The 14,996-nt window shown below is 32.2% G+C and overlaps 1 protein-coding gene across 3 annotated transcripts in view; it reads right to left on the bottom strand.

Moving 5' to 3' along the window:
* Window positions 1-14,996, bottom strand: part of kank3 (KN motif and ankyrin repeat domains 3) — a 52,428-nt gene that overhangs the window by 20,250 nt on the left and 17,182 nt on the right. For all 3 annotated transcript variants that reach the window (XM_056378113.1, XM_056378112.1, XM_056378111.1), the window contains one exon: window positions 128-202. The gene's annotated coding sequence lies outside the window, so the exon portion shown is untranslated. The remainder of the gene's footprint in view (window positions 1-127; window positions 203-14,996) is intronic.

Below are 14,996 nucleotides of genomic sequence, written 5' to 3'. Positions count from 1 at the left end.
CTAATCAAATAATTGCTACATATGTGGTACGTATGGTACCACATCATGAAAACATAAATCACAGACTATTACAAAAAATAATCATGATGACAAAGACTTATAAAGCAGTTTTGAAAATGGAGTGTACCTCTCAGCCGCTCAGTGAACAATTCATGCAGCTGGAGTTCAGGCTGTTTGCCTCCTCTCCCTGCTCCACACAGCCCTGAGAGAGAGAGAGAGAGAGAGAGAGAGAGAGGTCAGCATACAATCCAAAAAACACACTGCCTTCACAACACACACACACATACCACATTATTGGGTTAAAAATTGAAGGAAAACTTGATTAAATAAGCGCAGAAACATAATTAATCCAATGCTTCCATAAAGACAATGGGAGGTCACTAAATGGTTTGAGTAAGAAAATGATGAGAATCACATGCTATGTCGTTCCAGTCACCAGATCTCGACCCAAGTGAACACACACTAGACAGTGCTCTTCACCACCACCATCAAAACACTAAATGAGTAGATATCTTTTTATGTTCATCGCTCCAGTAGAGTATCACACACTTCTTTGCCAGGGAGCTCTGAAACTGAACTGGGGACTTGTGGTGGCCCGATAAGTAAATATGTTTATGTGTAAAATTGTCACCTCTTTGTTGAGTGAATTTGGAGAACTGCTGGACGAAGCAGCCTTTTGTGTTACTTGATTTGTGCCTTTAATCTTTCCAGCTATGGCACAACAGACACGATTTTGTTATAAATGCAGTATAATGCAGTGACTAAACAACGTTAAATTGTTTTTCAAAAAACTACCATATTTATCTAAACATATGAAGCAGGTCATATGACATAGTGTTGGGAAAGGCTCTGTTCCTGCCGGATTTTTGTAGTTAACGTTGTTACAAATGTCAGTGGGATTTTGAATGAGGTTTTCACAACGGCTCTCTATATTAGCCAGGATCTGCCGGTTGAGGGAGCAAGTATGGAAAAGCCCTGACACCAGGAGACTAGTGTCAACTGTGACAAGGTGAACATCCACTTGCACAAATTTCACAATCACAGGTGTGTGGGTTTACAAAGAAAATTACAGGAGCTGCTGTCTATGCGGGTCATAAAAAGTCAGTGTCTTGTGTGCACTAAAATACCTTTAGAACCAGTCTCAGTTTATTCTTTAAGATACATGCAACACCCCCCCCAACCCCCACCCCCCACTAACACAAAACCTCAGATACATGCAATCATTCATTTTCTTTCAAACATACACACTCACACCCGTAGCGCCACACACACACACAGATGTGTTTTCCAGCAGCCTCAGGCACATTCCTACAGTAACACATGCTGCTGCAACACGCTGGTCGTCCTTCCGACTGACTGACTACTGATAACCCATAAACACACACATTCAACACACACAGATCATCTGTCAGCTCACACTGCAGCCAACAGACACTTCATTGTCAAAGTAAAGACTACAAACTTTCAGACACGCAGAACACTAATTAGAACTAATTATATTATGGGCCGTTACAGACAATGGATTAATTAAACTGTACGTTGGGAAGACAAAAAATGAAGAATCTTCTCTAACAAAGAAATGTTTCTGCTCTGTATCTTATCAGCCGCTGCTCTGTTTCTGCTCTGTTTCTGCTCAGTGGTCGTGACAGCTGCTTCTCTCAGGTCAGACCACAGTGAACATGATGCTGTAGCGTCCCGACCAATCAGACGGCAAGTTACACAAACACTTAGAGGCTTTCAAGGATGCGACCTCACCTCTGTGGTTTACTTCAGTCCAAACCAGAGAGAAGTGTTTTACTGTACTTTGAGTTTATGTATTGGTTTTGTTTAGGATTCAAAACAAGCTAACCAGAGTTTATAAACATTCTGCATGATTCGCTAGTAGCTTGTTTATTGGGCAGTTTCAGTAACATGTAATCCTGCCGAGTTGGATAATTTAAATAGATTCTGAAGTTGAAACAAGTCTGACTCCAGTTTCTGTAACTTTACCTCTTCGTCTGTGCTCAGACAACAGTTAGGAGCGATCACATTGATGTTTTTGCCAAAATCCAGTTAATGTTTGTATCACTGTTTTTTACTCACAGCTGGATGAAGAGCTGTGGCATCACATATAAATTATCTTGTATAAAGCACAGGTCTAAATAAAGTTCCAACAGAGCAGTGCTATGGTTTGTATCAGTGACAACAAAGTATGTCTTTAAACATGAAACAAAGAGCACTTGTGTTCCTGGGCCAGTTTTGGTGTGACATCATCATTATTGGTGCGCAAAAACATAGGGCGACATGTTTTCCACATATCAACAGTTATGACTGTATGCAGGCACTTACTCAGGCAGTTTTACCCGGATATGCTGCAGATCCTCAGAGCTGTAATTATTATGAAATCAGATCAGAAATGCTGGAGATTTTGGAACAAACATATTCAAACTACTTCTATTAGGTTTTAGGCCAAACCCAAAACTTAAAGGATAGGTTCACAAGTCTGTCGTAACACAATAGTCAAGAGCCAAAATGAAGACTTGAAACATTCATACATTGGTGTAAAAACGTATTCATAAGTTCATCTGAAGCCTAGATGAGTTCGGGCGGGTATCTTCCACCCTTACATTTCTATTACAGATTCCCTCTTTTTGTCACTATCCTTCGACTGCAGCTGAACAGGGATAACATTTCATTCTAAAAACCTGGTTTTGATTTGAGTAATTCAGATGTAATGAAGCCTCATGTCAACTCCAGATAAACTCTGGAATACATTTTGCACAAAACAAAGACTGGATTTTGTCTCCTGTCACTTACATGTCACAAGCACATTAGGAGGGGATCACTTAGCAAAGCAAGGCACACCAAGCAAAACCGATGTTGCTTTGGGCACCTAACTATTGTTGGAAGACAGACATATATACTATAGACACAGGTTCAGCTTTTCTTTCCACTGTTGTTCATTTTTGTATAGTTTCTGGAAAAACATTTTGGCACTGCTCATAAAGGTGGTGCTAAATCCACACACCTCATTTAATAAAACAGGACGTGTGTTTCAGTACAGGCAATACTCAGCAACACAGTGGAAAGACAAAGCAGAACCAAAGCCTTAAAAGTTCATGTTATGGTGAGAGGAAAAGGCCTATTGGCATTGAAACACTATGAAAATAAATAAATAAATAAAAAACACAAACAAAAAGATGGCAGCTGAAAGAAGCACAAGGAGTATATACTGCAGCTTTTTACAACCAGTAATTTTATAAAATGCTGAGAAGTATTTACTTCTGTGGAGCATTATATATAAAACTGAATAGCAGTGTGCCGCAAAGTTAATTAGGTTGCGAAACCAACAACAGTGATTAACAGCACAATCCCAACACTCTCTGCTCTTCCTCTGATGCCACCATCATCCCCCTTTCTGCTCTTGGTTCCTTCATTCTTACTGTTCTTCATTTCTTTTTCTTTTCCCCTTATCAGTTCCCCTGCTCTCTTGTTTCTACCCCCCCTTCCTCACATGATTCTCATTTCTCCTCTCACCCACCACCAACACACACACACACCCTCACCCTCAGCTCTTCTCAAGTGTTGCTGTTTTTCTCTCTGATTTGATGACAGGCAGCAAATTACAGACTGCAGTGAGAAGCTGCATTCCTTCTCTCTACATCCCAAGTCGTGACCAGCTGAGAGTCTCACCAATGCATACACACAGAGAGAGAGAGAGAGAGAGAGAGAGAGAGAGAGAGAGAGAGAGAGAGAGAGAGAGAGAGAGAGAGAGAGAGAGAGAGAGAGAGCGAGAGAGAGCGAGAGAGAGAGAGAGAGAGAGACATGAACATACACATCACTGAGTGCCAAGACTCAATGACACTCGCACAAGCAAAAAACAAAATTGTAGTACACATAAACACATTTTCAAGTACACACACACACACACAATGAAAACACAAAAGTAAAAACTTGCAAAACCTGTATAAACACACACATATGAGCACAATCTTTCACACAAACATAAAAAAATCTGATTTACTTAAGCATATGAGTCTACACATATATATATATACACACACACACACACAGTCACATGACAGCTACAAATTTCAGTGAACTGATTTTTGTAATACCACTCTAATTAAGTAAACATCGAACTGGGTTCTTTTGTGAACAGATGAACTGCATTGTTCTTCAGACTGACTAAACAGCTGTAGATGTCTGTGTATCCATGGCAACAAACTGAATTCACATGACATTCTTGATTCAGTTTTAATGCAACATGACAATCATAACTGCAGCAGCTCACACCCAACACCACAGTAGCATTTCATTGAGTGAGTGAAGTCATATAATATTGTTTATTCCTTGTGATCCAACTCTATATTCATTTTCATTGGTTTAAGATTATTCCAGTGTCATTTTCTGCTGCAGAAGGCCTATGTATAATGCTTTATATTTTGGGTCTGTAATTTCTGAATAGGGGAAAATGTTTTTCACTTCCAATTATTTAATTTCATTAACTGCAAACAGCTAACAATAGAATATTTTGCTCACTCCACAGCAGCTCAGGTAATCATGAACTAAATATGTGAAATTTGTCTGTAACCAAGCAGATATGAATAATAAATAAATGTCCTTTCCTATTTTCCCTATAATTAGTAGCAAATACAATTGTTAGGAAATTTTTGGACCCATAAAGAAAGTCTTTTGATAATTTTGGCTTTATTTCCTTAGGTCAAGGAATACAGGTTGTAAAAAGCCAACAATGTACTCAGATTGTCCACACTACTATATTTGGAGGTAACTGAAAGTCATGGTAAGTCACTGTTGAACAAGGATGTCGGTCTGTCAACTGTGATGGATGTTTACAGCACACAGTTTTGTTGATAATTTTACTGTGCGGGTCTCATATCATCGATCCTTCATCATGTTCCCTCATATCAGAAATTAACTTGTGCTTTTCAAACTAAAAACCCCTTCTGTACATTTGTTTTTGCATTTTTGCCACATCTAAAAGCCCATGTAGATGTCAATGATGTACTAAAAGTTATTTGAAACAATTTTCACACACAAGGAAACAGTGACACAAAGCCATCCTGTTGCTTTTTGTATGTGTTGTTGCATGACTCTGATGTTTGAGTTGGATGAATGAAAAGGAAACTGAAAACTTCATGACGCTACTAATAAATAACATTTGATTTCTCTGTCTCACTGGCTTTATTTTTTCATTCACACTCTAGTTCTCTCAACCTTCCCTTTCTCTCTTGTCCACTGTCTCTTGTCATCTTGTCATGATGCATAAAAAAGTCATAGTATAGTAAGGCATAAAAAGTCACGGTATAGCAAGGCATAAAAAGTCATAGTAAAGTAAGGCATAAAAAGTCATAGTATAATGAGGCATAAAAAGTCATAGTATAGTAAGGCATAAAAACTCATAGTATAATGAGGCACAAAAAGTCATAGTATAGTAAGTCATAAAAAAGTCATAATATGGTGGTGCATAAAAAGTCATAGTATAGTAAGGCATAAAAAGTCATAGTACAGTAAGGCACAAAAAATTCATACTATGGTGAGATATAAAAATTCATAGTATAGTTATTCATAAAAAAGTCATAATATGGTGATGCATAAAAAGTCATAGTATAGTAGGGCATAAAAGGTCATAGTACAGTAAGGCATACAAAATTCATACTATGGTGAGACATAAAAAGTCATAGTACAATAAGGCATAAAAGAGTCAATATGGTGATGCATAAAAAGTCATAGTATAGTGAGGCATAAAAAGTCATAGTATAGTAAGACATAAAAAAGTCATAATATGGTGATGCATAAAAAGTCATAGTATAGTAAGGCATAAAAAGTCATCGTATAGTAAGGCATAAAAAGTCATAGTATAGTAAGTCATAAAAAAGTCATAATATGGTGATGCATAAAAAGTCATAGTATAGTAAGGCATAAAAAGTCATAGTATAGTAAGTCATAAAAAAGTCATAATATGGTGATGCATAAAAAGTCGTAGTATAGTAAGGCATAAAAAGTCATAGTACAGTAAGGCATAAAAAAGTCATAGTATAGTAAGGCATAAAAAGTCATAGTATAGTAAGGCATATAAAGTGATAGTAAAATAATGCTTAAAAAAGTCATAACATGGTGATGCATAAAAAGTCATAGTATAGTAAGGCATAAAAGGGTCATACTATGGTGAGGCATAAAAAGTCATAGTATAGTAAGGTATAAAAAGTCATAGTATAGTAAGGCATAAAAAGTCATAGTATAGTAAGTCATAAAAAAGTCATAATATGGTGATGCATAAAAAGTCGTAGTATAGTAAGGCATAAAAAGTCATAGTACAGTAAGGCATAAAAAAGTCATAGTATAGTAAGGCATAAAAAGTCATAGTATAGTAAGGCATATAAAGTGATAGTAAAATAATGCTTAAAAAAGTCATAACATGGTGATGCATAAAAAGTCATAGTATAGTAAGGCATAAAAGGTCATACTATGGTGAGGCATAAAAAGTCATAGTATAGTAAGGTATAAAAAGTCATACAATAGTAAGGCATAAAAAGTCATAGTATAGTAAGGCATAAAAAGTCATAATATGGTGATGCATAAAAAGTCATAGTATAGTAAGGCAAAAAAAGTCATGGTATAGTAAGGCAAAAATGTCATAGTGTAGTAAGGCACAAAAAGTAATAGTATAGTAAGTCATAAAAAGTCATAGTATAGTAAGGCATAAAAAATTCAGTCTAATGAGGCATAAAAAGTCATAGTATAGTAAGGCATATAAAGTCATGGTATAATAAGGATTAAAAAAGTCATAACATGTTGAGGCATAAAAAGTCATAGTATAGTAAGTCATAAAAAAGTCATAGTATAGTAAGTCATAAAAAAGTCATAATATGGTGAGGCATAAAAAGTCAGTATTGTAAGGCATAAAAGAGTCATAATATGGTGAGGCATAAAAAGTCATAGTATAGTAAGGCATATAAAGTGATAGTAAAATAATGCTTAAAAAAGTCATAACATGGTGATGCATAAAAAGTCATAGTATAGTAAGGCATAAAAAGGTCATACTATGGTGAGGCATAAAAAGTCATAGTATAGTAAGGTATAAAAAGTCATACAATAGTAAGGCATATAAAGTCATAGTATAATAAGGCTTAAAAAGTCATAATATGGTGATGCATAAAAAGTCATAGTATAGTAAGGCAAAAAAAATCATGGTATAGTAAGGCAAAAATGTCATAGTGTAGTAAGGCACAAAAAGTAATAGTATAGTAAGTCATAAAAAGTCATAGTATAGTAAGGCATAAAAAGGTCATACTATGGTGAGGCATAAAAAGTCATAGTATATTAAGGTATAAAAAGTCATATAATAGTAAGGCATATAAAGTCATACTATAATAAGGCTTAAAAAAGTCATAACATGCTGATGCATAAAAAGTCATTGTATAGTAAGGCAAAAAAAAGTCATAATATGGTGATGCATAAAAAGTCATAGTATAGTAAGGCATAAAAAGTCATAGTACAGTAAGGCATAAAAAAGTCATAGTATAGTAAGGCATAAAAAGTCATAGTATAGTAAGGCATATAAAGTGATTGTAAAATAATGCTTAAAAAAGTCATAACATGTTGATGCATAAAAAGTCATAGTATAGTAAGTCATAAAAAAGTCATAATATGGTGATGCATAAAAAGTCATAGTACAGTAAGGCATAAAAAGTCATAGTACAGTAAGGCATAAAAAGTCATAGTATAGTTAGGCATAAAAAAGTCATAGTATAGTAAGGCATATAAAGTGATAGTAAAATAATGCTTAAAAAGTCATAATATGGTGATGCATAAAAAGTCATAGTATAGTAAGGCAAAAAAAAGTCATAGTATAGTAAGTCATAAAAAAGTCATAATATGGTGAGGCATAAAAAGTCATAGTATTGTAAGGCATAAAGTCATAATATGGCTAGGCATAAAAAGTCAGTGTAGTAAGGCATAAAAAAGTCATAGTATAATGAGGCTTTAAAAAGTCATAACATGGTGATGCATAAAAGGTCATATTATAATAAGGCATAAAAAGTCATAGTATAATAAGGCTTAAAAAAGTCATAACATGGTGATGCATAAAAGGTCATAGTATAGTAAGACATAAAAAAGTCATAGTATAGTAAGGCAAAAAAAGTCATAGTATAATAAGGCATAAAAAGTCATAGTATAGTAAGGCACAAAAAGTCATAATATGGTGATGCATAAAAAGTCATAGTATAGTAAGGCATATAAAGTCATCGTATAGTAAGGCATAAAAAGTCATAGTATAGTAAGTCATAAAAAAGTCATAATATGGTGATGCATAAAAAGTCGTAGTATAGTAAGGCATAAAAAGTCATACTACAGTAAGGCATAAAAAAGTCATAGTATAGTAAGGCATAAAAAGTCATAGTATAGTAAGGCATATAAAGTGATAGTAAAATAATGCTTAAAAAAGTCATAACATGGTGATGCATAAAAAGTCATAGTATAGTAAGGCATAAAAGGGTCATACTATGGTGAGGCATAAAAAGTCATAGTATAGTAAGGCATAAAAAGTCATAGTATAGTAAGGCACAAAAAGTCATAATATGGTGATGCATAAAAAGTCATAGTATAGTAAGGCATAAAAAGTCATAGTATAGTAAGTCATAAAAAAGTCATAATATGGTGATGCATAAAAAGTCGTAGTATAGTAAGGCATAAAAAGTCATACTACAGTAAGGCATAAAAAAGTCATAGTATAGTAAGGCATAAAAAGTCATAGTATAGTAAGGCATATAAAGTGATAGTAAAATAATGCTTAAAAAAGTCATAACATGTTGATGCATAAAGAGTCATAGTATAGTAAGTCATAAAAAAGTCATAATATGGTGATGCATAAAAAGTCATAGTACAGTAAGGCATAAAAAGTCATAGTACAGTAAGGCATAAAAAGTCATAGTACAGTAAGGCATAAAAAAGTCATAGTATAGTTAGGCATAAAAAAGTCATAGTATAGTAAGGCATATAAAGTGATAGTAAAATAATGCTTAAAAAAGTCATAATATGGTGATGCATAAAAAGTCATAGTATAGTAAGGCAAAAAAAAGTCATAGTATAGTAAGTCATAAAAAAGTCATAATATGGTGAGGCATAAAAAGTCATAGTATTGTAAGGCATAAAGTCATAATATGGCTAGGCATAAAAAGTCAGTGTAGTAAGGCATAAAAAAGTCATAGTATAATGAGGCTTTAAAAAGTCATAACATGGTGATGCATAAAAGGTCATATTATAATAAGGCATAAAAAGTCATAGTATAATAAGGCTTAAAAAAGTCATATGGTGATGCATAAAAAGTCATAGTATAGTAAGGCATAAAAAGTCATAGTATAGTAAGGCACAAAAAGTCATAATATGGTGATGCATAAAAAGTCATAGTATAGTAAGGCATATAAAGTCATCGTATAGTAAGGCATAAAAAGTCATAGTATAGTAAGTCATAAAAAAGTCATAATATGGTGATGCATAAAAAGTCGTAGTATAGTAAGGCATAAAAAGTCATACTACAGTAAGGCATAAAAAAGTCATAGTATAGTAAGGCATAAAAAGTCATAGTATAGTAAGGCATATAAAGTGATAGTAAAATAATGCTTAAAAAAGTCATAACATGGTGATGCATAAAAAGTCATAGTATAGTAAGGCATAAAAGGGTCATACTATGGTGAGGCATAAAAAGTCATAGTATAGTAAGGCATAAAAAGTCATAGTATAGTAAGGCACAAAAAGTCATAATATGGTGATGCATAAAAAATTCATAGTATAGTAAGGCATAAAAAGTCATACTACAGTAAGGCATAAAAAAGTCATAGTATAGTAAGGCATAAAAAGTCATAGTATAGTAAGGCATATAAAGTGATAGTAAAATAATGCTTAAAAAAGTCATAACATGGTGATGCATAAAAAGTCATAGTATAGTAAGGCATAAAAGGGTCATACTATGGTGAGGCATAAAAAGTCATAGTATAGTAAGGTATAAAAAGTCATACAATAGTAAGGCATATAAAGTCATAGTATAATAAGGCTTAAAAAGTCATAATATGGTGATGCATAAAAAGTCATAGTATAGTAAGGCAAAAAAAGTCATGGTAAAGTAAGGCAAAAATGTCATAGTGTAGTAAGGCACAAAAAGTAATAGTATAGTAAGTCATAAAAAGTCATAGTATAGTAAGGCATAAAAAATTCAGTCTAATGAGGCATAAAAAGTCATAGTATAGTAAGGCATATAAACTCATGGTATAATAAGGATTAAGAAAGTCATAACATGTTGAGGCATAAAAAGTCATAGTATAGTAAGTCATAAAAAAGTCATAGTATAGTAAGGCATAAAAAGTCATAGTATAGTAAGGCACAAAAAGTCATAATATGGTGATGCATAAAAAGTCATAGTATAGTAAGGCATATAAAGTCATCGTATAGTAAGGCATAAAAAGTCATAGTATAGTAAGTCATAAAAAAGTCATAATATGGTGATGCATAAAAAGTCGTAGTATAGTAAGGCATAAAAAGTCATACTACAGTAAGGCATAAAAAAGTCATAGTATAGTAAGGCATAAAAAGTCATAGTATAGTAAGGCATATAAAGTGATAGTAAAATAATGCTTAAAAAAGTCATAACATGGTGATGCATAAAAAGTCATAGTATAGTAAGGCATAAAAGGGTCATACTATGGTGAGGCATAAAAAGTCATAGTATAGTAAGGCATAAAAAGTCATAGTATAGTAAGGCACAAAAAGTCATAATATGGTGATGCATAAAAAGTCATAGTATAGTAAGGCATAAAAAGTCATACTACAGTAAGGCATAAAAAAGTCATAGTATAGTAAGGCATAAAAAGTCATAGTATAGTAAGGCATATAAAGTGATAGTAAAATAATGCTTAAAAAAGTCATAACATGGTGATGCATAAAAAGTCATAGTATAGTAAGGCATAAAAGGGTCATACTATGGTGAGGCATAAAAAGTCATAGTATAGTAAGGTATAAAAAGTCATACAATAGTAAGGCATATAAAGTCATAGTATAATAAGGCTTAAAAAGTCATAATATGGTGATGCATAAAAAGTCATAGTATAGTAAGGCAAAAAAAGTCATGGTATAGTAAGGCAAAAATGTCATAGTGTAGTAAGGCACAAAAAGTAATAGTATAGTAAGTCATAAAAAGTCATAGTATAGTAAGGCATAAAAAATTCAGTCTAATGAGGCATAAAAAGTCATAGTATAGTAAGGCATATAAACTCATGGTATAATAAGGATTAAGAAAGTCATAACATGTTGAGGCATAAAAAGTCATAGTATAGTAAGTCATAAAAAAGTCATAGTATAGTAAGGCACAAAAAGTCATAATATGGTGATGCATAAAAAGTCATAGTATAGTAAGGCATATAAAGTCATCGTATAGTAAGGCATAAAAAGTCATAGTATAGTAAGTCATAAAAAAGTCATAATATGGTGATGCATAAAAAGTCGTAGTATAGTAAGGCATAAAAAGTCATACTACAGTAAGGCATAAAAAAGTCATAGTATAGTAAGGCATAAAAAGTCATAGTATAGTAAGGCATATAAAGTGATAGTAAAATAATGCTTAAAAAAGTCATAACATGGTGATGCATAAAAAGTCATAGTATAGTAAGGCATAAAAGGGTCATACTATGGTGAGGCATAAAAAGTCATAGTATAGTAAGGCATAAAAAGTCATAGTATAGTAAGGCACAAAAAGTCATAATATGGTGATGCATAAAAAGTCATAGTATAGTAAGGCATATAAAGTCATCGTATAGTAAGGCATAAAAAGTCATAGTATAGTAAGTCATAAAAAAGTCATAATATGGTGATGCATAAAAAGTCGTAGTATAGTAAGGCATAAAAAGTCATACTACAGTAAGGCATAAAAAAGTCATAGTATAGTAAGGCATAAAAAGTCATAGTATAGTAAGGCATATAAAGTGATAGTAAAATAATGCTTAAAAAAGTCATAACATGTTGATGCATAAAAAGTCATAGTATAGTAAGTCATAAAAAAGTCATAATATGGTGATGCATAAAAAGTCATAGTACAGTAAGGCATAAAAAGTCATAGTACAGTAAGGCATAAAAAAGTCATAGTATAGTTAGGCATAAAAAAGTCATAGTATAGTAAGGCAAAAAAAGTCATGGTATAGTAAGGCAAAAATGTCATAGTGTAGTAAGGCACAAAAAGTAATAGTATAGTAAGTCATAAAAAGTCATAGTATAGTAAGGCATAAAAAATTCAGTCTAATGAGGCATAAAAAGTCATAGTATAGTAAGGCATAAAAAGTCATAGTATAATAAGGCTTAAAAAAGTCATAACATGTTGAGGCATAAAAAGTCATAGTATAGTAAGTCATAAAAAAGTCATAGTATAGTAAGGCACAAAAAGTCATAATATGGTGATGCATAAAAAGTCATAGTATAGTAAGGCATATAAAGTCATCGTATAGTAAGGCATAAAAAGTCATAGTATAGTAAGTCATAAAAAAGTCATAATATGGTGATGCATAAAAAGTCGTAGTATAGTAAGGCATAAAAAGTCATACTACAGTAAGGCATAAAAAAGTCATAGTATAGTAAGGCATAAAAAGTCATAGTATAGTAAGGCATATAAAGTGATAGTAAAATAATGCTTAAAAAAGTCATAACATGGTGAGGCATAAAAAGTCATAGTATAGTAAGTCATAAAAAAGTCATAATATGGTGAGGCATAAAAAGTCAGTATTGTAAGGCATAAAAGAGTCATAATATGGTGAGGCATAAAAAGTCATAGTATAATAAGGCATATATAAAGCCATAGTATTGTAAGGCATAAAAAAGTCATAATATGGTGAGGCATAAAAAGTCATAATATTGTGAGGCATAAATTGTCATAGTATAGTAAGGCTAAAAAATCATAGTATAGTAATGCAATAAAAGTCATAGTATAGTAAGGCATAAAAAGTCATAGAATAGTAAGGCTAAAAAGTCATAGTATAGTAAGGCAAAAAAGTCTTAGTACAGTAAGGCAATAAAAGTCATAGTATAGTGAGACATATAAAGTCAAAGTATAATAATGCTTAAAAAAGTCTTAACATGGTTATGCATAAAAAGTCATAGTATAGTAAGGCATAAAAAGGTCATACTATGGTGAGGCATAAAAAAGTCAGTCTAATGAGGCATAAAAAGTCATAGTATAGTAAGGCATATAAAAAGTCATAGTATGATAAGGCTTAAAAAATCATATCATGGTGATACATAAAAAGTCATAGTATAGTAAGTCATAAAAAAGTCATAATATGGTGAGGCATAAAAAGTCATAGTATTGTACGGCATAAAGCCATAATATGGCTAGGCATAAAAAGTCATAGTATAGTAAGGCATAAAAGGTCATATTATAATAAGGCATAAAAAGTCATAGTATAATAAGGCTTAAAAAAGTCATAACATGGTGATGCATAAAAAAGTCATAATATGGTGATGCATAAAAAGTCATAGTATAGTAAGGCATAAAAAGTCATAGTATAGTAAGGCATAAAAAGTCATAAGATGGTGATGCATAAAAAGTCATAGTATAGTAAGGCATAAAAGGGCATAATATGGTGAGGCATAAAAAGTCAGTATTGTAAGGCATAAAAAAGTCATAATATGGTGAGGCATAAAAAGTCATAGTATAATAAGGCATATATAAAGCCATAGTATTGTAAGGCAAAAAAAAGTCATAATATGGTGAGGCATAAAAAGTCATAATATTGTGAGGCATAAATTGTCATAGTATAGTAAGGCTAAAAAGTCATAGTATAGTAATGCAATAAAAGTCATAGTATAGTAAGGCATAAAAAGTCTTAGTACAGTAAGGCAATAAAAGTCATAGGACAGTAAGGCAATAAAAGTCATAGTATAGTGAGACATATAAAGTCAAAGTATAATAATGCTTAAAAAAGTCATAACGTGGTGATGCATAAAAAGTCATAGTATAGTAAGGCATAAAAAAGTCAGTCTAATGAGGCATAAAAAGTCATAGTATAGTAAGGCATATAAAGTCATAGTATGATAAGGCTTAAAAAAAATCATATCATGGTGATACATAAAAAGTCATAGTATAGTAAGTCATAAAAAAGTCATAATATGGTGATGCATAAAAAGTCATAGTATTGTGAGGCATAAAAAAGTCATAATATGGCTAGGCATAAAAAGTCACAGTATAGTAAGGCATAAAAAAAGTCATAGTATAATGAGGCTTTAAAAAGTCATAACATCGTGATGCATAAAAAGTCATATTATAATAAGGCATAAAAAGTCAGTAAATAAGGCTTAAAAAAGTAATAACATGGTGATGCATAAAAAGTCATAGTATAGTAAGACATAAAAAAGTCATAATATGGTGATGCATAAAAAGTCATAGTATAGTAAGGCACAAAAAGTCATAACATGGTGATGCATAAAAAGTCATAGTATAGTAAGGCATAAAAAGGTCATACTATGGTGAGGCATAAAAAGTCATAGTATTGTAAGGCTTAAAAAGTCAGTCTAATGAGGCATAAAAAGTCATATTATAGTAAGGCATATAAAGTCATAGTATGATAAGGCTTAAAAAAGTCATACCATGGTGATACATAAAAAGTCATAGTATAGTAAGTCATAAAAAAGTCATAATATGGTGAGGCATAAAAAGTCATAGTATAATAATGCATTTATCAAGTGATAGTATATTAAGGCATAAAAAAGTCATACTATGTTGAGGCATAAAAAGTCATAGTATAGTAAGGCATATAAAGTTATAATATAATAAGGCTTAAAAAAGTCATAACATGGTGATGCACAAAAAGTCATATTATGGTAAGGCAAAAAAAGTCATGGTACAGTAAGACAAAAAGTTAGTCTAATGAGGCATAAAAGTCATAGTATAGTAAGGCATAAAAAGTCATAACATGGTGATGCATAAAAACTCATAGTATAGTGAGGCAAAAAAGTCA

The sequence above is a fragment of the Seriola aureovittata genome, chromosome 6 (assembly GCF_021018895.1).
Source record: "Seriola aureovittata isolate HTS-2021-v1 ecotype China chromosome 6, ASM2101889v1, whole genome shotgun sequence".
Taxonomy (NCBI): Eukaryota; Metazoa; Chordata; class Actinopteri; order Carangiformes; family Carangidae; genus Seriola; species Seriola aureovittata.
The sequence above is the reverse complement of the archived record's forward strand: the minus strand, read 5'-3'. Positions and strand labels throughout refer to the sequence as shown.